Source organism: Elephantulus edwardii, unplaced genomic scaffold, assembly GCF_000299155.1.
Source record: "Elephantulus edwardii isolate Elephantulus edwardi_28Jun2011 unplaced genomic scaffold, EleEdw1.0 scaffold00099, whole genome shotgun sequence".
NCBI lineage: Eukaryota > Metazoa > Chordata > Mammalia > Macroscelidea > Macroscelididae > Elephantulus > Elephantulus edwardii.
The window spans coordinates 7,776,844-7,801,734 of record NW_006399849.1 but is presented as its reverse complement, the minus strand read 5'-3'; the positions used below and the strand labels follow the sequence as shown (position 1 = coordinate 7,801,734).

The window sequence follows — 24,891 nt, the reverse complement described above, 5'->3', positions numbered from 1 at the left end:
AAATGCAAGTGCAGCCTTTTTTTTTTTTTTGTTCTAGAAAGATTTACTTCATTTCATACCCCTAATTTTTCACTGGTAATGTGAATTCAGCCCATAGATGCTGCTTCTTGCTTCTAGTGTGATCTGCTTTTTAATGCAAGATGTCATTGGCAGGTGAGGGTTGGGACTGCTCTGACTGATACACTTCATGACTTCTCACAGTCATAAGGCTACATTTATTTTAATATTTCTTGGTGATTGTGGTTGTTTGGTGCCATCAAGTTAAGTACAACTCATAATGTCTCTATGAACAGCCATCCTGAAACCTGCCCTATCCATGGCCTGAATCAGGTGCGCTTTGGTCTTCAAATTGGCATCATTGCTCTTGAGTCATTTGGAGAGTTCGCTGATAGCAGACTTGCCCAATGCAATGCATCCACTAATTTCCTGACTGCAGATACCAAGGGTGTTGATTGTTGATCCAAGCAAGGTTAAATCATTGGCAGCTTCAGTCTTCTCTCCACCTAACATAACATTGATTGTTGGGCCTGGAATGAGGATCTTTGTCTTCTTGATCTTGAGATGTAATCCATACCAAAGGCTGTAGTCCTTAATGTTCTGCTGCAGGAATTTCATATCTTCCTCACCTTCAACAAGCAAAGTTTTGTCATCAGCATAGATAGGAGCAAAAATGAATTTTCATTAGAACTCAATTCTCATATTTCTTGACTCTACCTGACTCTAATAACAGCTAAGATTCAATCGTCATATATGTCTCACATTTTTTTCAGCTTGTTTTTCTTACTATGCTTTCTCCCTCTCTTTTTTTTCGAGACAAGAGCTTTAAAAACTAGAAAACTCTTTCTAATCAAAGACCAGCCTCCAAGGAGACTCCAGGCTCAAATCCTTTAGTGATATTTTGAAAACAAAACTGGTTTTTTTCTAGCAAGATTCATAATTCTCAAGGGATGACCTTCTACTCTTTTTTTTTTAATCTAGGATTAAAAAAGTGGGACTCACAATTAAATATTTCAACTTGGAATAGTTCATTTTGTACCACAGGATTTAATATTACTTTCTGTTAATACACAGTGTTTCAGCTAAAGTAAGTGTCAATCCTCCCTTTGTACATCACACACTTTGCTTTCCCTGGGCTTTTGTCCATCCTGTGCTAGGATGTTTTGAGCTGGAGAAGCTAATGACACTATCCTCTCATATTAAAGCAGGCACAGAGAAAGTGGGCGAAACCCAGAGCCACTAAAATGTTATGTGGAATTTGGATTGGTCACATCTTGGCTCTGCAAACAGAATTTTCATGAGCCTGGCTACTGATATGCTAAGGGTGCAGGAAAGCTAGTCATATTTCTAATACCAAGAAAGGCTGTAGCATTCTCTATGGTGATATCTAGACATGTTTCTAAATAGGATGATAATGAGGCCAAGGCAAACCAAAGCATAGTATGGCCAAGTACAATACAACACAACACAACACAACACAACACCAATAGCCACCATGGAGCAGAAAACCACTAGTGAATAAAAAGCATTTTTAAGACAGATAACTTTAAGTAAAACTCACACACAAACGACATATGCATAGCTTCTCTTCAGAGTAATTCTATTATTCATCTCATTATAAATTACTTAATTGTGTTATAAGTCAAAGAAATTAAAAATTGAAAAGAACTCTTGGGCCACTTAATCTAACTACCTGTCAGCATAAGATTTGCCCTGTGGGTTTACTTACCAAATCAACCTCAAGTAATGAAGGAAGGTTAATACTAAAATAATCTGATTGACAATGTTGGTTTTATTTCTTGATATAAAAATCCAATTTTCTTGCCTTTAATTTCATCTTGGAGCTCTTGGTTTTCTCGATTGGAGTCAGGCAAAAATACGTATTTTTTTTTTCCATTCTGCTGCTTTCTCCTATGCACTAGATTGTCAACTTCTCAAGAAATACTGTATCATCTTTATTCATTTTACAATTGACTTCTTTTGCCTGAAGCCAGCTAAAGTAATTTCAAATAGTTCAGTACACATCACAGTTTTAGAGTTTTTACTATAATGGGTGTCAAGGCACTGCAATTGGCACAGGATAGAGCAGGGTTTATGGCTGTTGTACATAAGGTCGTTATGAGTCACAAGTGACTCAACAGCATATAGCAATAACAACAACAACAACATGTTTTTCCTGCATTTCCCATGACTCACTTCTTCCTGTAAATATGTCCTTTTTCTTGTCCTTTTAAAATGTGTTATATTGGATAGTACTCTATTCAGTATTGGGTTATTATTGTATATGCAATCCAATGCATATACGTTATATATTGTAATGGATAGTATAGGGGCTATAACCTCCTTTCTTTATTACCTCTCATAGCCTAGGCTGAAAGGAGTTGTGCTGTAAAGAGAAAGGCAGGGCCTTCCTGGCGGTGTGAATTGACCAGTGGTTCTCAGAAAGAAAGATGGGCAAACGCCTCCCTCTTGTGCAACCAACAGCCTTGAAAACCCACCACCGGAGAGTCAGCTAGGAGTTCATTACTCATCCTTCTCCTAATTGCATAGTGCATTCTTAACAGAAATATTCTATATGTGGGAAACTTTTTCTTTAATAAATAGAGTGTGGAAATTCTCAAACAATATCATTAATAACATATGCAAGCAAGATTCTGCTGAAGATTATCCTAAAGTGACTGGAACAGCACATCAACAGAGAACTGCCAGAAGTCCAGGCTGGGTTTAGGAGGGGTCGTGGTGCTAGGAATATTATAGCTTATGTTAGATGAATCTTGGTTGAAAGCAAGGAGTACCAGAGGAATGTCTGTCTGTGTTTTATTGATTATGCAAAGGCGTTTGACTGTGTGAATCACAACAAACTATGGCTGACTGTGAGAAGAACGGGAATCCCAGAACAACTTGATCCTGCTAATGCTAAACCTATACTTGGACCAGGAGGCAGTAGTCAGAACAAAGGAAGGAAAGAATACATGGTTCAAAATTGGGAAAGGTATACACCAGGGATGTGTCCTATCTCCGTACTTTTTCAACCTATATGGAGAACAGATTACCCAGAAGACTGGGCTGTATGAGGAGAAATATGGTATCAGGATTAGAGGAAAATTCATCAATAATCTGCATTATGCAGATGACACAACCCTGCTTGCTGAAACTGAGGAGGACCTGAAGCACCTGCTACAGAAGGTCAAGAACTGCAGCCTTCAATATGGATTGAGGCTCAATATCTAGAAAACAAAGATTTCACCACCGGGCCAATTGGCAGCATCAGGATGGATGGTGAAGAGATTGAGATTGTACACAGCTTTAGTTTGCTTGGCTCCACAGTCAACATTCTTGGTACCAGCAGCCAGGAAATTAAAAGGCATATTGCAATGGTAAAGTCTGTTGTTAGGGACCTCTCCAAAGTACTGAAGAGCAATGGTATCACTCTGGAGACTAAGGCTCACCTGATACAGGCCATCACCTTTGCAATCACTTGCTATGCATCAGAGAGCTGGACAATGACTAAGGAGGATAGAAGGAGAATTGATGCCATTGAGCTGTGGTGTTGGAGAAGAGTATCGTAAACTGCTAAGAAAACGAACAGGTTCATCCTGTTGTTTGTTGTTATTATGTGCCGTCGAGTCGTTTGCGACTCATAGCGACCCTATGTACAACAGCCCTAAACCCTTCTCTATCCTGTGCCAATCTCATTGCCTCCGACACACCCATCCCAATTACCCCAGTCACTGAATCAGTCCTCCTCATAGAGGGTCTTCCCCTCCTGCGCTGTCCCTCCACTTTGCCCAGCATGATGGTCCCTCTCCAAAGACCTGTCTCTCCTTACAACATGTCCAAAGTATGTCAGACGAAGCCCCAGAATCCTTGCCTCCAAGGAGCAGCCTGGTTTAACCCTCTCTAGGATGAATCTATTTGTTTTCTTGGCAGTCCATGGTACATTCAGTACTCTTCTCCAGCACCAGAGCTCAAAGGCGTCAATTCTCCTATCCTCCCTAGTCATTGTCCAACTCTCTGATGCATAACAAGTGATTGCAAAACCCATGGCCTGTATCAGGCGCACCTTAGTCTCCAGAGAGACACCGTTGCTCTTGAGTACTTTAGAGAGGTCCCTAACCGCAGACTTTCCCATCGCAATACGTTTTGTTTTTGTTTTTGTTTTTTTTATTTCCTGGCTACTGGTGCCAAGAGTGTTGAACATGGAGCCAAGCAAACTGAAGCTGTGTGCAATCAGGCTGCTCCTTGGAGGTAAGGATTTTGAAATTTCGTCTGGTGTACTTTGGACATGTTGCAAGGAGGGACCAGTCCTTGGAGAAAGACGTCATGCTTGAGAGGGTGGAGGGACAGCGCAGAAGAGGAAGACCCTCTATGAGATGGATTGGTTCAGTAACTGGGTTAATCATGGTACGTATGTCATAGACAGAGAGATTGGCAAGGGATAGAGCAGAGTTTAGGGCTGTTGTAAATAGGGTCACTATGAGAGGCAGGCAACTCAACAGCACATAAGAACAATTTTAGTTTTAACTAAAATTGACAGAAATGTTACATTTTCATTCATTCATTTTTGTACATTTTATCCCTATCCCTCTCTTACTCCTCCCTCTGTTCATTTTTTTTTTTAAATTGTCATTAATGTTACGCAATTACCTGCCTCCCCTCCCCCAGTCCACTTTGTAATATACCTCTTATTTTGGGCTACTGTTGTACATATAATGCCTATCATATTTTCCTTTTAAATAGTTGTTTCCTTCATCTCCTCCAGTACAATGTTCATTATTTATCCACTCATTCTATTCTCCTCCTAAACCCTCAGGTCAGACCTGCTTTGTAACAGTGGTGCTATGCAGTATTTGTCCTTTTGTGACTGAGATATTTCACTAAGCATAATGCCTTGCAGGATATGTGGGAATGGGAAACTTGAAAGAATAGTTTTGTTGTTGTTGTTGTTGTTGTTGTTAATTCTGGAGGCAGAGACCCAAACAAGATCTTGGCCAGGGCTATCCCCCAGTGTTTCTTTCTCATAGTTTCTCATCTCCACCAGAATTTTGGCATTCCTTGACATCCTTATTCTCCCTTTTGTAGTTCTCTGCGTTTATTCTCGTTTTCTTAGAACTCAAAAGTGGTTAAGTTTAGGATTAACTACACTGGTTTAAGGAACCTCTGGAGGCCTAGTGAGCAAGGTAACTTGTTGCCAACTCAAAGACAAGTGACCACCAGCTGGCCTTCAGGGGAAAGATCAACAAGCTCCTCCTGTGTGATTCACAGCTGCTGAAAACGCACTGGGGGGTCAGCTGTGAGTTGATGGCACATTACAATCACAACAACATTGATAAGGGGTGATTATCACAGCAAAAGACACCTCTGTTTCCAAATAGGGTCAAATCCACTGGTCCAAGGGTGAAGAACTGGACACATATTTGGGAGTCAGGAGTGTAACACAGTTGTAGTCCTAACACCGTACATGCAGTCTGTAAATATTTACGGGTGACAGCACATATTCATTAAGCTACATGTAGTCTTTCTGGGGCAAATAAATCACAGTAGGAGATTTTCTCCACACACACATACATAGATACATAGATGCCTTCCTTGTTAGTCACTGTTCTTCCATTCCAAATTGAATAAATATGAAGCAACTTATACTTTGAGAGGTACAAAATAACGTTCTATTTTGCTTCCCAGGTGAAAAATTATTCCATTTGTAGAGTTTGTCGCTGAGAGTCTAGTCCAGAGAACAGGTCTGAGTCAAATCATTCCGTTTAAACAAACAAAAAAGAGGACCAAAAACCAGACTCAAACTCATTGCTGTCAATCAGAACTTCCCTCCCCTGGGTTTCTGAGGCTGTGTCACACGCAAAGCAGGAGCTTGGCCATCTTTCTACCACTGAGCTGCTGTAGATTTGAACCAGAGAGCGCAGAGCACACCTCCCTCTGGACTGCACTAGCAGGACAATCAGAAGCAGTGAGGGAGAAGCCAGAGGTTTTCAGTCTCTTGAGTCTGAGGAACTAAACCAGGAAGTGATATTACTGGACTATGAAGAGAGTGCTATTGCCTGACAAGATCAGAGCCAAGAGCTGCTTCCTGAGCTAGAGAAACCAGCCAAGCTGAGCACAGTGGGTGTGGCCCTCCCCTCTTCCCAAGGACAAGCAGCACAGGTCCTAGAAATGTTACGCAAATGACTGACAAAAGGTAAAGAAACAGAAAGGTTCCTATTCGTCTCAAAGCAAACCCTTTTGTAGAGATTTTATTTTGTGTAATACATGGTATGATTTTCACTGTTGCTATGTGCCAAAGTCACCTGCAACTCATAGCAACCCTATGTACAACAGCCCTAAACCCTGCTCTATCCCTTGCCAATCTCACTGTCTCTGACCCACCTACCCCCGTTACCTGTCACTGAATCAAACCACCTCCTAGAGCATCTTCCTCTCCTGTGCTTTCCCTCCACCCTCCCAAGCATGACATCCTTCTCCAAGGACTGGTTCCTCCTTGCAACATGTCCAAAGTATGTCAGATGAAGCTTCAGAATCCTTGCCTCCAAGTAGCAGCCTGGTTTAACCCTCTCTAGGACAAACCTATTCATTTTCTTAGCAGTCCATGGTATGTTCAATACTCTTCTCCAAGACCACAGCTCAAAGGCATTAGTTCTCTCTCTGTCCTCCCTAGTCATTGTCCAGCTCTCTGATGCATAGCAAGTAATTGCAAAGACCATGGCCTGTATCAGGTGGACCTTAGACTCTAGGGTGACACTATTGCTCTTCAGCAATAAGAAGTCCTTAACAGCAGACTTTCCCATCACAATACATCTTTTAATTTTCTGGCTGCTTGTGCCACAGCATGATTTTCTCTAGTTAACAGAATCTCAAGAAGCATTGTGATGTTATTGTACAAATGCTTCTAATTTAATAGAAGAATAGAAGGGCTCATGCATCTGCTTAAAAAAATGTGTGGCTTGCCTTTCTCGCTCCTTATAAGGCTGAGTTTTTTAATTTGCCCCACTAGAACTGGCCTCCAAGGAATATAGTATGAACATTGGTTGGTCTGTTAATAAAGAGACATACCTTTAATACACCATTTCTTTTGCACAGCAAAGGCTCTTTGGTAGCAAAAGTGCTGTAACTAAATGCAGAGCCGGTAGCTAGACCCATTAACTGAACACATCATGTGACATGAGATCTGAAGGACCGAAGAGCAATTACTCTCTGCAACCCAGGGCACACGGCAACTGTTGAGCTTGGCCTTTTCAGACTTTCTGTTTTCCTGAGGCCAGAGTTCTCTGCAATGGCAAAAGTGATTTGCTTTGGTTCATTTTAAAAGTGTTGTCATTTTAAAGGTTAGATTGGGAGAAAGGAAGAGGTGATCTTGCAGTGATTCTTCTAGTAATCATTAGAAAAGTGCTTCAGAAACATGAAATGGGAGTGATTACAAAGGCAAATGTGTTATTTTAAAAGAGAAGGCCAAATCTGCCTCATCCAAGTCTGTTTTACCAAAGCCTAAAAGGGCTTAGAAAAAGCACCAGCAAGTCTTTAAACAAGACCAGGACTGGGCCCTGCCTTGTCATTGAGCTTCTCTGGCTTCTCTGATTATGTTTCCCACTTCCTTTTCTTGCTCCTCCTCTTTCCTCTCCCCACAGAGACAGTTGGAAAAACCCCTCCTTGTCCTCCCCTGCCCTTTTACTCTCACCTAAAGGGTAAAACTCACAACAGTGAACCCTGGTGGGAAGGACTAAGGATGAATCCCAGAAGCACTCCCTCTGCTGCCCAAATCCTTCCACAGCCAAGCCTGGTATAGTGTTTCCAACCGAACCTGAGCCCCTCCGCTTTCTCCTCAAGCCTTCAGTCCTGACATTCCTGCAACATCCTAATCCCTATGGCCCTTTCCTTCAGTCTAAGCATGTCTTTGACATAGAAATAAAGTCTTCCTTTAAAAACCTCTGACTAATCAAAGACCTGTGATTATTTTTCTTCTAATTTGACCAGTTTTATGGATCCTAATTCTTTTTGGATAATCTTTTTTTTTTTTTTTAAAAAAAAAAGGCAGTAAGAAGAAAGATCATAGAGAGAAACCTTTACTCCCTTTCTAACTCTGTTTTATGAAATATTTAAAAAGCAAAGACCTTCCTAAAATTCTTGGATATTACTGTGTGTTCAGGAAAAAGATAGATGTTAGAGTGAAATGACCAAGGGCACTGAAAGAAGTAATAAAAATAAAGTGGAAAATTTTATAAGCCTAGTGTCCATCTCTCAGCCTTGTCCCTACCACCCCAGGAAACACCTCATCCTTCCGGCACTTCCATTATCTCTACAAATACCTCAGCCTTAGGAAGATTCTGGAGACCCTAGGTAGCATAAAAGATAAAGCAATGGACTACTTAGCTCCAAGACTGGTGGCTTGAATCCATCAGAGGCATCTCAAAAAGTAGGCCTAGAAATCTCCTTCTAAAAGGTCACAATGTTGAATACTCTATGGAAAAATTCTTCTCTGTGCCTATGGGGTTGCCATGAATCAGAATTGATTGAATGGAACACCTGACAAAAACAACAGTAGTGAAAACCCAATGCAGTGATTCCTATCCTTCCCACCAACCACCCCATCTGCCTTCTCTCACCCAGGTCAGTAACTTTACATTAGTCAGTGCAAATGCATATCTCTTTAGAACACTTAATAAATTTGCCAGCACCATTTTTTTTAAATAAGGTAAAATCACAGCTCTCCTACAAATATATAACAAGTCCATATCAAAGGGGTTATTAATGATACAGCAAGTAAGATGTCACCAGTAGTTCAATGAAATGTTCAAAGAACACGTACAAATAGGTAGTTGGGAATGCTGAAATGGATTGCAAATAAAGGGTAAAAAAATAGCATAGTATCTATGTGGCAGTAATCAACTGTACTCTGCCAGCAATAATTAATTTTCATTTCTCGAGGAACTGAAGAACAAATTCAAACCTCGAGTTGCTATAATCAAGGATGCTTTCGGCAGAATGTTAAATGATCCAGGAAGTATTAAAAGAAGATGGAAAGAATATACTGAGTCACTGTATCAAAAGGAATTGGAAGACACGGAAGAATTTCATGAAACAACATATGAGCAAGAGCCTATGATGATGAAAGAAGAAGTTCAGGCTGCTTTGCAGGAAATGGCAAAAAATAAGGCTCCAGGAATAGATGGTATACCAATTGACATATTTCAGTTAACAGATGCTGCCCTGGCCGTGCTCACCAAGTTGTGCCAAGAAATCTGGAGAACAACCACTTGGCCAACTGACTGGAAGAGATCAATATTTGTTCCTATCCCAAAGAAAGGTGACCCAACAGAATGTGGAAACTACAGAACAATCTCACTGATTTCACACACAAGCAATATTTTACTGAAGATTATCCAAAAACTACTGGAACAGCACATCAACAGAGAACTACCAGAAGTCCAGGCTGGGTTTAGAAGGGGTCGTGGTACTAGGGATATTGTACCTGGTGTTAGATGGATCTTGGCTGAAAGCAGGGATTACCAGAGGAATGTCTATCTGTGTTTCATTGACTATGCAAGGGCATTTGACTGTGTAGATCATAACAAACTATGGCTGACTCTGAGAAGAATGGGAATCCCAGAACACTTGATCATTCTAATGTGAAACTTATACTTGGACCAGGAGGCAGTCGTCAGAACAGAGCAAGGGAACACTGCATGGTTCAAAATTGGGAAGAGCGTACGCCAGGGATGCATCCTATCTCCATACCTTTTCAACCTATATGCAGAACAGATTATCCGGGAGGCTGGGCTCTATGAGGAGAAATGTGGGGTCAAGATTGGTGGATGATTTATCAATAATCTGCGTTATGCGGATGAGACAACCTTGCTTGCTGAAACTGAAGAGGACCTGAAGCGCCTGCTGCAGAGTGTCAAGGACTGAAGCCTACAATATGGATTGAGGCTCAATGTCAAGAAGACAAAGATTCTCACCACTGGACCAATTGGCAGCATCAGGATGGATGGTGAAGAGATTGAGATTGTACACGGCTTTAGTTTGCGTGGCTCCACAGTCAATAGTCTTGGCACCAGCAGCCAGGAAATTAAAAGGCGCATTGCTATGGGAAAATCTGCTGTTAGGGACCTCTCAAAAGTACTGAAGAGCAATGGTGTCTCTCTGGAGACTAAGGTGCATCTCATATAGGCCATGGTCTTCGCAATCACTTGTTATGCATCAGAGAGTTGGACAATGGCCAAGGAAGATAGAAGGAGAATTGATGTCTTTGAGCTGTGGTACTGGAGAATAGTATTGAGAATACCATGGCCTGCTAGGAAAACAAACAGATTTATCCTGGAAAGGGTTAAACTGGGTGGCTCCTTGGAGGCAAGGATTCTGAGGCTCCATCTAACATACTTTGGACATGTTGTGAGGAGAGACCGGTCCTTGGAGAAGGACATCATGCTTGGGAAGGTTAGGGACAGCGCAGGAGAGGAAGGCCCTCTATGAGGTGGATTGATTCAGTGACTGGGATAATTGGGATGGAAGTGTCAGAGACAGTGTGATTGGCACAGGACAGAGCAGAGTTTAGGGCTGTTGTACATGTGGTCGCTATGAGTCGCAAGCGACTCGACGGCACATAACAACAGCAACAACAACAATGATTAAGAATGAAACACGCTTGAAAGCAGGAGTCGCATCCACTTCTGTGGATAGCTTGCCTCCAGAAACCCTTTGAACCTGGAGAAAGGACGAAAGTCATGCAAGTGTCGAGGACTTTTGTTCATAGGGTCGCTATGAGTCACCTCTGACTCCATGGCACTTAACAACAACAACACATCAACAGTTTTCTATCAGCGGGGCTGTCAAAATAGCTCAGAAAATCAAAGGCAAAGATAAAATCTGGGAAAGTGTGCTCCTAACATTTAGATCTCAAAGGAATAAAACATGTGACTATCTATGTACAATATATTTATTTCCTTTCTACAAGTAGGGCCTTTTAGAAAGCCTTAATGAACAGTTCTCTGTTAATTGTTGTTGTTGTTATTTGTCATCTAGTCAATTCCGACTCATGGTGACCCTGTGTGTGCAGAGTAGAACGTCTTTGTAGGATTTTTCAAGACTCTGACCTTCCAGAAACAAATTGCCATGTATCTGGGTGGGTCTCAACTGCTAACCTTTCAGTTCGCGGTGAGCACTTGACATTTGTGCTGTCTAAAAGCACTGCTGAGCTTCTGCTAAAATGAAAGCAGAGGGAGGTTGAAGGAATAGAGCATTACAAATGGGCATAGTGCTTAGTGAGGGGTTCATTCACACACACTGCCATCTGAAAGAGAAGTGAGGTTTTATACAGATTAGTGAAGAGAGTACTGACTAGAATTAAGGAGTTTGAGATGTCACACAAGAAAAAGTATCACCAAAGGTGTCAAAAAGAGAACATTAACACAAAAAAGTCACGAAAGATAAAATTAACAAGATAATGCTGTTGCTGTTGTTGTTGTTATGTGCTGTAAAGTAGGAAACACTTTATAACTGATCCTCCAGCAGGTTTTCTGAGGCCATGAATCAAATAGGAGACTATTACCTGTAATTCTCCCATGGAGCAGCTGGTGGATTTGAACCACATGCCTTGCTTGGCATACAAGAAAAGTGCAAGTTTTACAAGGTTGCTAATTTATTTTCTAACAATTGAAACAAACTCAGCAACTATGTGTACATTTTCCCTTAGGCCTGATGTTGGATCATTTTGTTAAACTTATACTGACGAATATTTTTCATAAACCAAAATCTTGTCCCTTGAGTTGTTTCCTGAGAGTGGTTTAAGGCTTTGCAAGAATTCCAGCTCTAAAGCACAGCCATTTTTGTTTAAGGAAACAGAAGGGGGAGCCCAGAAAAAATGTAATTCAACACAAGTTCTGATTTAGACCTAAGACAGCTGTCTTTATTCTTACCAGGCACCTGAGTTGTAGAATGTCCTCACATACTTAGAACTGACTAGCTGACCTTTTGAAGAAAGGATGTGTAATTCGTTTTCTATTATGTTCTCTTAGCTTTGGCAAGCATGTACAGTGTCTTTTTCCTGGAACATCTCTTAACCAATCATTAATGCAATCTTTGATGTTATAGTCTACACAAAAAATGTGCCATCTTTTTATCTAATTAAACTATACTATGTCTGAAGCCCCTCATAAATGTTGTTGTTGTTGTTATGTGCCGTCGAGTCGTTTCCGACTCATAGCCACCCTATGCACAACAGCTCTAAACCCTGCTCTATCCTGTGCCAACCGCACCGCCTCTGACACACCCATCCCAATTACCCCAGTCACCAAATCAATCCATCTCATAGAGGGTCTTCCCCTCCTGCGCTGTCCCTCTACCCTCCCAAGCATGATGTCCCTCTCCAAGGACCTGTCCCTCCTGGCACATTCCAAAAGTTAATGATAAGTAGAGGTAAAGTAGCATTAGGAGGAGTTTGTAGGAACAATGTTGAGATAGGCTTTTACTAGAGTCTTTCTAATCAGTCCCGCCAAGCAACTTGAGTTTCGGAGTGGTCCTACACAGTGTCATCCAGGCAATCCTGTTTTTATTTCTTCTCACCTCTGTCCCCGCAGTTCCCAGTGTCAAAGTCCCACACACTAGTGGCTTCAATAATTCTTCCTGTTAACCTGTTTTCTTCACAAAGGGAGAAAGATCCCTCTTCCTCAGCCCTATCTTCATCTCTTGCAAATGTCAGGGTTCATGCTTTGATTGAATGTGAAGAGCTTCTCCTTTGCACAACCGCTGGAACTCTGAAGGAGAGAGAGCCAGCTGTGATATTGAGGAAGGGCAGAGCAGATGCTAGATTCTAAATTCAGCTTCCCCTTCAGCAAGAGCTGCCTGGCGGCTTTAATGTTAACCTAAAAACCATGCACATCTTGTCAAAGACAATTTAATCAGGGACAACACAATTTATCTAATTTAAGAAAAGAGTGTTTCTACTTAGATGACTTTGATTTTTTTGCTATAAAAAATGATATTAACACAATAGAAAACCATGTTTCCCGATAGAATTGACCATAGTAATCCACAGTGGTTTTCCATTGACTGACTTTCAGAAGAAAAGCCAGGCTTTTCTTTGTAGTTTGTTCTAGTCTATAAGTACCACTGAAAGCTATTAAGCCTCAGCAGTCGATAAGCCTCCACTGATGGGCAGGTGGTAGCTCTGCATGAAGTGAATTGGCTAGCACTCATACTTGGGCCTTCTGCATGGAATTCAGGAATTCTACCACTGAACAACCAGTGTCTTTCACACAGTCTTGTGCTATGTAACATTAGATCATTTTCCAGATCAGACTTGCATTCTATTTAATGAAGAATGCCCTCTGTTCTCCAAAAGGCTGATGCTTATCCAATCTAGGTTGTTTCATGCTTGCTTATTTACTTGTCATATACAAACAAATAAACAAACACCTGTTTTTGTCAAAACAAATTCTGCTCACAGATACCCTATAGGACAGAGCAGAACTATCTAGAGATCGGCTGTCTGGATTTAGTAGAACTAATTTCAAGACTATAACTAATTTTTTAAAATTTGTACTAGTTTATTTACAAAATTCAGATACATTGTTTTCAAGAACAAATTCTTCCAATTTCCCTCACCCCCATCCATCAAATTGAACAACCCCGTGATTAATCCCCTTTTCCCCCTACACATCCTCATCCCTCTGCTTCCACCCTCTCGACCCCTCTTGAATCCTTATACTCATTCTATAATTATGGTTTTATACAATATTTATCCTTGTGGGACTAAGTACACTCAGCATAATGCTCTTCAGTCCCTCTCAATTTAGGTAATGATTTACAAAATCATTGCTCCTGCGTGCTGCATAGAGTTCCTTTGTGTGAATATACCGTAATTTCTCAATCTATTCATTTGTGGTTGGACATCTGGGCTGTTGTCGTGCTCTTTCAATGGTGAATAATGCTGCTATGAACATTGGTGTATAAAACCCATTTGTGCTTCAGTCCTCATATTTTCTGGGTATATTCCAAGTAGTGGAATAGCTGAGTCATATGGAATTTTTTCACTTATTTGAGTAAGTGCCAAATTGCCTTCCAAAATGGTTGTACCATTTTACAATCCCACTAACAATATATGAGTTCCTTTCTCATCCTCTCCCACATTTATTCCTTGCTGCCCAATTAAACCTTGCCACTGTTACTAGAGTGATATGATACCTCATTGTGTTTTTATTTGCATCTCTTTTATTGCTAGTGATTTGGAGCATTTAATTATGTGTCTGTTGGCCATTCAAGTATCTTCCTCTGTGAAAATGCTTTCCATGTCTTTTGCCCATTTTTTAATTGGGTTATCAGTCTTTTTCTTGTGGAGTACCAGGAATATTCTGTCAACTTTTGTTATAAGACTCTTGTCTGAGATGGTATTACCAAATGTTCCCAGTCTGTAGATTTTCTTTTCACCCTTTCAGAAAAAGTTTTTGATGCACACATGAATTTAATCTTCAGAAGGTCCCATACATCAGTTTTATCCTCTTCAGATTATGCATTTCTGGTTATGTTCGGCAGTCTCTTTATACCTTGGACTAATGCTTCTAAGCTTGATCCCAGTTTGTCTCTTATGACTATTCTGATTTAGGGCTTTACTCCCAGGTTTCTGATCCAGCTTGAGTTGATTTTTGTCTATTGTGTGAGATGTGGATCCTGTTTCAGCCTTCGGCAGGCGGAAGTCCTGTTTTGCCAGCACTATTTGTTGAAGAGGTTATCATTTTCCCTTTGACACCTTTGGTTTCCTTGTCAATTATCAGTTGACTGTAGATAGGTGAGACTATGTCTGGGTTCCCAATTCTGTTCCATTGGTCTCTGTGTCTGTCATTGTACCAGTACCATGTTGTTTTGGTTACTACTGCTGTGTAGTAAGTTTTGAAGTCAGGGAGTGCTATGCCTCCAACCTCATTTTTGTTTCTCAGAAGTGTTTTGCTTATTTGGGTTCTCTTTGCCTCTCCAGATAAATTTGATAATGTCTCTTTAAATCTCCTTGAGAAATGACTTTTGTATCTGAATTGAGATTGCGCAGGACAATGCATCTTTCTCCTGGGTTTTGCATGGTGGTTTTGAACAAACAACCTTTTGGTTCAAGGGCTTAGCCACTGTGGCACCAGTCTTTCTTTGGAATAGGAGAGGCCAGTTGTGCCTGTCATCCCCTTGCTTTAAAAAAAGAAAACTGATCTTTTATCATTTTGTGAAATCAAAAGGAAGTCCAAAATCATAATGGAGCCTAATCCAATTGGATTATACAGTGATTGCAGTAACGGGCTTAAACATAGAGGTTATGACAATGATGTGCGATTGGTCTGGATTTCCTTCTGCTGTTCAAAGGATTGCTGTGAATCTCCTAGTGACAACAGCAACAAGGTTATATTTCATGAGCTCTGGTGACAAAGTAGTGAAAGAGTGATGAGGGTAAAAGTGAGGTGGTTTCCCTCTATAAAGATTCATGGCCTCGTCACCTTGATGGTTGTTTCTAGCCTGTCATGCACAGTTGCTGTGCTCTGAAATTAACTCAATGGCAATAGGTACTTTCAGACTGGATTTAGACTAACAAAGTAGAATCAAATGTGGCACAAGGTGATTCCAGTGTCCCATGATCAAAAAAGATTGATTCTTGAGTTCTTGAAATAAATTCTCAATAATGGTTCAGGAGTAGACTTACTGCAAAAAAGCAGATCAAGCAGGTCCTTCAGATACATCTGAGACTTTTCACTGCTGCACTTACAGCCTAATAACACTACCGTGTATGGAAGTTCTGAGTTGGTTGATTTGTTTGTTTGTTTCTCTAGCTGCTCCATGAAAGGATATGCAATCTCCTTCTGTGCAGTTTGTTGCTGAGTACCGTAGAGTCAGAACCAATACATAGCTGACCCTCCAGTGGATTTCCAGAGGCAGTTAATCACATGGGAGGAGAGTGCCCATCTCTCTCCAGTGGAGCAGCTGGTGGCCTTGAACGGCGTGCCTTCGGGATTGCAGTACAGCTTTCTGCCACTGGGCCACCAGAGCTCCCTTACTACCTCTGAAAACCTCGGGGAGGGTGAGCTGTGGAGCGTTACCAACTTTACAGCATGAAATAATGACAATTGGGAACTTTTTGTTAAGATATGGAATTGTTTCTTTACCAAGTTTTATATTTAATAAATTTACATCTCTATCACTTTTCTTCTGTAAAGGAGCTCTGGTTCCATAGTCTATAGGGAGTAGTCTTGTTACCCCAAAGGCTCTACTTTTAGTGCTGGGATCCACCAGCATCTCTTAGAAAGAAAGATGGACAATCTCCTCCTCCACAATCTACAGTTCAGAAACTCAGTGGAGGGTCAACTGTGAGTCAGTTCCAAATCAACAGCAGTGAGATGGTTTTATTTTGACCCTTTTTTATAAATGTGTGTTTATTTTATTTTGGTTTGGATACAAAATGTGTATAATCATGTTTCATTCATGTACATTGTGTTTCATATATTCCTTCATTCACATTGTGAATATTGTAGTTTTTAAAATTAGTCACCATTGATCTATATTCATTATCACCCCATCTTTTCAGGTCCGCATTGGATCTTTCATAATTCCTTCACCCCCCTTTCTCCACTGACCAAACTCTGCAACCTTGTGATTTCCCCCCTCTATTTTCACATCTCTTCCCACTTTGGACTTTTATATGCATCTTACTAGTTACACTTCTCCTTTTACAGTAACAATCACATGCAGTATTTGTCCTTGTGAGACTGAGTTAGTTCACCCCTGTTGCTCCTGAGTGTTGCATTAGTATCCCATTGTATGAATGTACCACAATTTCAGCTATGAGTTTTGTTTTGTTTTACTTTTTACCTCTGTGAAAGTAGACAGCATTATTGTAGAATGATAACTGGGAACTTTGAGTCATAGACCTAAACCAACAATTAGTTACATCATCTTACCCATGTCATTTCACATCTTCTCTGTCAGCTTTGGCATCTACAAAGAAAAGGAATTGAACTACGTAACTATTCTGTGATTCCACATTACTGAATTACTCTCTTAAGAGATTCTCTTTATGTTAGTACTGCATTGGAAAGGAAAGCTTGACTCTTCCATGCAGGAGTGAATGTTGTGTGCTGTGAAGTCAACAATAACACATCGATATCCTGTGAACAACAGAGCTCAATCTTGCCTTAGCCTTCACCATCATCATGGTTGCAGTCACATTCGAGCCATTGTTGCAGTCACTGTGTCCATCCATCCTGTTGAGAATCTTCATCTCTTTCACTGATGCTTTTCCTGCATGATGTCTGTTCCTAATGACTCTTCGCTCAGCAACATGATGGATGTTAATTGTGGATCCAAATAAAATGTTGACAGTTTCAATCTATTTTCCATCCATCGTGATGTTGATTATCAGTCCAGTAGTAAGAATCTTTATTTTCTTATCAATAAAATGCAATCTATACTGAAAGTTGCATTCCTTGATTTCCTAGAAACTAGTTAAATACCATCTTGCAAAAGTCTTTAATATTTAGGTTACCAGCTCCAACACATAAAGATTGATAAACTTTGGGTCCTTTATTTGCAGGAACTCTTTCATAATATCTTGGTTGGGATCCTTAAAACATTGAGTCAGACATTTTGATGGAATTAGCTCATGTGGGAAATGTAAGATAGGCCCGTGGAGCAGTGAAGTGGAACAAATAAGGGAAATACAGTTAATAAAACATGTTTTTTTTTCTTTTATGCTGTATCTTTCCTTTTTTAAAATTGTTATTTTAACAAAAGTTTATAGAAATGTTGGGGTTTCATTCATTCACTGTTGCACATTTTCCTTCCTACCCACCAGTTCACTTTACAAAAAAATATTCACTCATTATTACATAAATTCCTCCCTCTGCTCCCCAGCCCCTCCCCCAGTCCACTTTGCTATGCACCTCTTATTCTGGAGTGTTGTTGTACAAATAATGCCTAATCATATATTCCTTTTAAAAAGTTCTTTATGTTCACACAATGTAATACTACTCAGAAGTGGAGAAACAAGGAACTCCTAAAATATTACACAGCATGGGTGACCTTGCAGAACGTAATGCTGAGTGAAATATCTCAGTCACAAAAGAACAAATACGGCATTAACACCACTTTTATAAGACAGAACCGACATAGAGGTTGGAGGGAAACTATGAAAAGGGAGGATAAATAAAATATGTCTTTTCAAAGGAGCTACCATGTAGGTAACTAGAGTTGAATTCTACTGGAAGATTTGGTGTGATAGCACAACTCAGAGGTAATCTACCTTGAACCAAGGAAGTTGGAGTATGTTTTAAGGAACTTTCTATTGTAATTTGAGTGATAGTTTACAAAGAAATGTGCTTATATTTTATAAACAACTACTTATATACATTGTTTCATGACACTGGTTACAATCCCCACTGTAATACAGCTCTTTCTACTTCCTCCCTGGTTTTCCCATTTCCACTCGCCCTTCGTTCCTAGTCTTCCCTGCCTTTTGAGCTTTCCTCTGGATTCATGTCTCTCTTTCAATCTTGTGCCATTGATTGTTCTAAGAAGTGTGATCTTCCCTGGTGTTATTCATGACTTTAAAGGCCAATCTATTGTTGGGCAAATAAATTGATCCGCAGGAGTAAGTTTGATTGCAGACTTGAAAAGTAGCTAAGGATCACAGTCTCAGGTTCGATAAGTCTCTGTTAGTCCAGTAAGCCTGGACTTTTTCATGATACTAAAATTTGTTCCATATTTTTTTCAGTTTGGAGAAGAGTATTGAACATACTGTGGACTGCTAGGAAGACAAACAAGGCTGTCTTGGTATCACCCAGTCCTTCTGACTTCAGGGGCATAGAGGAGCTGAGTTCTTTATATCCAGACCCTAAGGTCTAGTTATTTTTTTATTTCTTTTGTTCCCTAAAAGGACAGAGTGGCTTTTCTTTGCTTTGGGAAAAGCTGTAAAGCATGAAGATGTAGATATTAGCAGCTGGAAGTCATCCAACAAGCACAGAATTGATGGGGCTTCAGGGATGTGAGCAGAGTACCAGCAGCATCTGCTGTAAAATGCCCTCTATCTAATTTTGCATTTGTAATTTGCAATTTTATTTCTTGAATTTGGCCTTTAGATTTTCATTAGGTTCAGTCATCACAAAACATGGACACACATAGAGATAGTCTCTTTTTATTATCAAATGTGGCACATGTGGGAAATTTTAGAGAGGGGGGGAAAACACCCAAGATTATTGTAGAGTTGGTGGTAGGAAAAGCATCCAGAGATGCAGTTAGAAAGGTAAGTCAAGGTCATATGAAGGGCATTCTGTTAAGCTGGTCTCTCCTAGGCATTACCAAATCTGCTGGTTTCTGCATGTCTCAGCTAGAATCCTTGTAGCAACTATTCCTGGGCCAGGCTGACAGAGAAACAGTTTTCTATGACAAGCTGTGTTCATGATGAAGAGTAAGAATATAGGGCTGATGGAAATTCAAAATGCCTCTGACAACTATTGCTCTTAAGCGGCACCTGGAAATTCTCCTCATATTCTGTTAACTCAGCTCAATTCACTCCCAGTGAGTTGGAACCAACTGATAGCTGACTCTGTTGGGTTACCAAGGCTGTAAAGTGCAGGGGGAAAAAACTGCCCATGTTTTTGCTGTTGAGCACTTGGCCTAACCTTAAGTTGGTGGTGATTATTGTCATTAAATGCTGTCAAATCGACTCCAACTCATAGTGACATTGTTGTTATGTACTATTGAGTTGCCTGAGATTCATAGCTGCCCTGTGTACAACAGCTCTGAAGCCTGCCCTATCCTGAGCCAGTCTCACTGACTCTGACACACCTAATCCCACTGCCCCAGTTGCTGTATCAATCTATCTCATCCAGGGTCTTCCTCTCCTGTACTGTCCATCCACCCTTCCAAGCATGATGTCCTTCTCCAAGGACTGGTCCCTCCTAGCCATGTGCCCAAAGTATGTGAGATGGAGCTTCAAAATCCTAGCCTCCAAGTAGAAACTTGGTTCACCCTTTCTATGACAGACCTGTTTGTTCTCTTGGCAGTCTATGGTATGTTCAAAACTCTTCTCCAGCACTACAACTCAAAAACATCAATTCTTCTTCAGTCATCCTTAGTCATTGTCTAATGTATAGAAAGTAATTGCAAAGACCATGGTCTGAATCAGACACACCTTAGTCTCTAGACTGACATCCTTGCTTCTCAGTCCTCTGGAGAGGTCCCTGATAATGACATTACATACAACAAATAGAAGCCTCACAATGTCTTCTGTACTCAGGCCCATCATTGCAATCACTGTGTGTGTCTCATTGAGGGTCTTCCTCTCTCTCATGACCCGCTGTATTTCCAATCATGATTTATTTTTTTTTCAAGGACCAATCCCCTTTTGACAAAATCCCCCAAGAATGTGAGATGAATCTTCACCAATGTTGCCTCTAAGGAACACCCAGCCATAACTTCTTCCAAAATGTGTGTGTTTGTTCTTTTGGAAAATACATATAAGGAAGAAGGTAATGACGATGTAAAGACAGTAACAAATAACAAAATTTTTACCAAATATTAGTAGTGGTTTACTGGTGGCCATGACATTTCCAATATTTTTTGTTATCCTTTTATCTATTTTTAAAAAAAAAATAGAATGTAGCAATGGTGTTTAGAAATGTAATGCTATTTTTTTTTAATCTAAAGAAATGATCTCCAAATATTGGACAACACTTACTTGATGATACTTTTTAAAATGTTCTCTTTTTAATCCTTTTGTTGTATGTATTAACATAAAGATGACTAGCCTAGCATCTCAAATTCTTGAAACTGTCAGTTAGTATGTATAACATCTGTAAACCATAAGGTTCTAGTATGATCTCACTCTGATTTCTTTATTCTTGTTGTTTTAAAAGTGTCCTTATTTTGTTTATATCTTTGTAATACACTCTTGAATAATTTGTAAAATTCCATGTGACATAAATAAACAGATTATTCAAAAAATACTTAAAAGGTAGAGGGTGCCCTCCCAGTGATGCTCAGCCTTGCTTACACGGAAAAACCACCTGGTGAGATAGTTTTAAAGCCAGCAATGAAGCCCATAGGGCTTTTGATATAATTGTCCTGGGCTGAAGTAACTTTAAAAAAGCTCTCTCCAAGACCTAAGAAAAAAAATTTCATAACTAAATAAATCAGTGAAAGCAACATAATCCAATGTTACCAAGTTATACAGAGAAAAGAAGTTGACATGAAAAAATGTTCTGTCAACATTACTGTTGTTGTTGTTGACAGGTGGCATTGAGTCGAGCACAACTCATAGTGACCCTATGAACAAAAGACATGAACCTTGTTCTACAACTAATACATTTACTACAAAAATATTAAAAGAAATTATAGTGTAGTGAGGAAAGCCCTGAGACAAGTGGACTGACACAGTGACTGCTGCATTGGGCTCTTGTGTGTCAGCAAGTGTGAGGACGGCACAAGATAGAACAGGGTTCTATCTTGTTCATAGGGTCACTATGATTCATAATCAACCCGACACCTAACAACAACAACACCCAAAGGAGTCTCAGAGGAGCTCTATGAATTTCTAGAATTCAGATTATTTAGAAAGTAATGTAAATAATACAGAAGAGTCCATTCTACTTATAGCCAGTACCAGGTTGGAAAGTTACCATTAAAATATTGACATATGTTGAAATGCTGAAAAGTGGAGACTTCTGAATATTAAGAGAATAAGAGAACTAGATGTAATAAAGAATGGTCAGCTTCCAGTATGAAGGAAGAGAGGGCTGCTACACCTTGTATGATCTTGACTGGTTTAGGGAGGTGATTGCTGTTTTTATGTTCTGTCAAGTCAGAATAGACTCATAGCTCACTGCACAGGAATTTTTCAAAGGCAGTAAATTGTGTGGGAGGAGATGGACCAGCTCTCTCCTGCAGAGCAGCTGGTGGGTTTGAGCTGCATGCCTTTCGATTGGCAGTGCAACTCCTTACCCCCACATCACCAGAGCTCCCTGATTTAGGGAAAGTGAATCACATTCCCTTTGATGCCACCTTTTTCCCAGGTGCAATCTAAAGTCAGACCCTAATAGACATCTTTAGAGGTGAGAATGGTGAGGAGACTTCAGCTATGTTTTCAAGAGGGTCCAGTCTTTAATGAAAAAGACATTATGTTGGGAAGAGTGGACTATCACTGAGAGGAAAACCCTCTCAGGTGGACGGACACAGTGACTGCTCAAGGCAGAGATCATGAGAATTGCACAGGACAGGGCAAGGGTCCAATCTGTTGTTGACTGGGTCACCGTGAATTATAGTTAACTTGAAAGAACCTAACAACGAGACAATTGATTTGACATGCCACTGAGGTCTTGATCAGAAAGACGTTTGAGTGCTAGCCAAAAGGTCAGTGGTTCATACCTACCAGCTACTTCATGAGGTGGAGATGGCAGTCTGATTCCCTAGCGATTTGCAGCATTGGAAACTCTCTGGACATATCTACTCTGTCTTTCATAGTCTCCATGAGTTGTAATCAACTCTGTTACAGTGGATTTGGGTTGGTTTGATGCAAGGAACTTTCTATACTTTGTTTTTCAGAATCTTGTGACTGCCATGAGTCTGTTTATTCTCTGAGCAGAGGTTAAACTCCTGTGGAATTAGTTATACACCCAGGACAAGGAAGAATAGACTAAATAGAGGTATTTCTGGAGTTTGGTTTGTTTGCTTACAGTTCTTCAGATTAAAATTATTTTCTCAGTGATTAATGCAGTTATTTTTGTGTAGAGTATTTAAAGGTTAAAAAACAAACAAAAAACCCCAAAAAAGCAAACCAGCCCACCTTATTTCTTACCTCTCTCAGCTTTTTTGAATGGTTCTATGTTCATATTTGACTACTGCTGAAATAGAACAAATTCTTATTTCATTCTCTTTTTCTTTGTGTGTGTGTATGTGTGTGTGCAGCAAGAAAGAAAAAAAGCCCTTGCTTCAGCTAAATAACAATAAATAACCAATTTTGAGTAACTATGCTCTGGTCCTGGTAAGGTCTGAGTTAACTGCTATTTGTGGCGTAACCATGGTGACCAGCATATTGCTTCTGAATCCATTAATCTTACTGAGATTAACCATAAATCCCAAAGGATCTTCTGCAATGATTCTGAAATAAATCATCTTTTGCCATGTATATTATTTGGTGACAGCCATTTTCCTTAACTATGTCTCTCTAACCAACAAACATAAAATTGTTCAATTCCTTTTATGATGTACTTAGAAACCTATTTCCCAAAAAACAGGAGTTTTAGTAAACACAACAAATGACCACAGAGTAAATATATAGAAATATCACATGAAAAGGATGCATCTTTTTTTCTAACAGAATTTTCTTTTAGTCCTACTAGACATATGAGAGGAAGAACATTTGCTCAGAAACTTAGCTGAGAAATTAATTAAAAATAATATTTGCTATTTTTACTTAGATTATGTTGTTGCTGTTAGGTGCTACTGAGTTGGCTATGACTGATCGTGACACTGTGAACAACAGATCTGAGAGGAATTGGAAAAGACTTATTGAACTGGAAATGAGAAGAAAAACAACTGTCGTCCAACCTAGGACTCAATCTGTACAATTTGTAAAGAAATGTTTACAACTTTAAAACGACTGTGTGTTCTCATCTAAAAATCTTATTTGTCCTATCACATCTAGAAATGTGGTGGCTTCATTTTACAGGCTAAAGAATGCTAAATGAGTCTTCTAACTTCATTAATAAAAGAGACAGAGCTTTCTCTTTACTTGGTTGAAGAAATTATTAGGATTTTGAATTGCAAGAAATGATATTTGGATTAATCTACTGATATTCTTCTGACTTTGATTCACATTAGAAACTGGATGAAATACATACAAGTCTAGGTCTTCCCCGCAAATCATGAGACCTATTCTTCCTCATTTCCAACTTACTTATGTTTAGAAAATATTTTTACCTATTTGAAATTATGCCTCCATATATAAAATGAATATTAAGAGGGGAAAAAATAGCATTTTATAGAACTTAAAGCGTGCTGTTTTCATATATTATCAGCTCTGAAATTATCATGTAGCCCATCCTTGTATAATGCAAATGGTTAATCTTTGACTGTTAACTGAAAATATGGAGGTCCATATTCATCCTGAAGCACCTCTGAAGAAAAATATCTGGCACTCAATATCCAAAAGATAGTCATTGAAAATTCTTTGGCACACCATTCTTCTTTTAAAGACCCTCTACCAAACAGGATTGACCCTTTCCAATGATTGATTTTTCTGATTATGTGTCCAAGGTAATGGAGCTGAAGTCTCACCATTTTTAAATAATATAGTTACAGCTCTGGTGGCCTCATGGTAAGAAGCTTCCCTGAGGTCCTGAAGGTTGGGGTTCCAATCCACCAGCTGCACCTTGGAAGAAGGATGGAAATCTTCTCTCTCATTATTTACTGCCTCTGAAAATCCACTGGAAGATCAGCTCTGGGTAGATTCCAACTCAACAACACACAACAGGCAAAGCAAGAAAACATGCTAATTACCTCCAAATACATGAAGGGGCATTCAAACTAGCTGATGTGACTGACAAGTATTTCTAGCAGAACTCTTGTTAATGCATTTTGTCAGTTTAATTGCCTGTATCATTTTACTCTTAACCCTTCATAAAATCATTTTCATCTTAGAGTCTTAGATCCTATAATATGTAGTAATCATGACTTAGTCAACATTGTTCTGATCTCCTCTTGGTACATTTAACTGTGCCCTTCTCTGCTTTGTTGATGGTTAAAGCATCAGGTCTTCCTGGGAGACGCTCTCAATGAGATGGATTGGCATAGTGACGGCAACAATGGGCTTATTAAGCATGTTAGAAATTTTGAGGCTGGCACAAGAGAAGTCAGTGTTTCAATATC

General features: G+C 39.8%; 1 protein-coding gene across 1 annotated transcript in view; it reads left to right on the top strand.

Moving 5' to 3' along the window:
• The window catches only part of RAB3C (RAB3C, member RAS oncogene family), a 403,278-nt gene that overhangs the window by 341,645 nt on the left and 36,742 nt on the right, over positions 1–24,891 (top strand). The window lies entirely within an intron of this gene.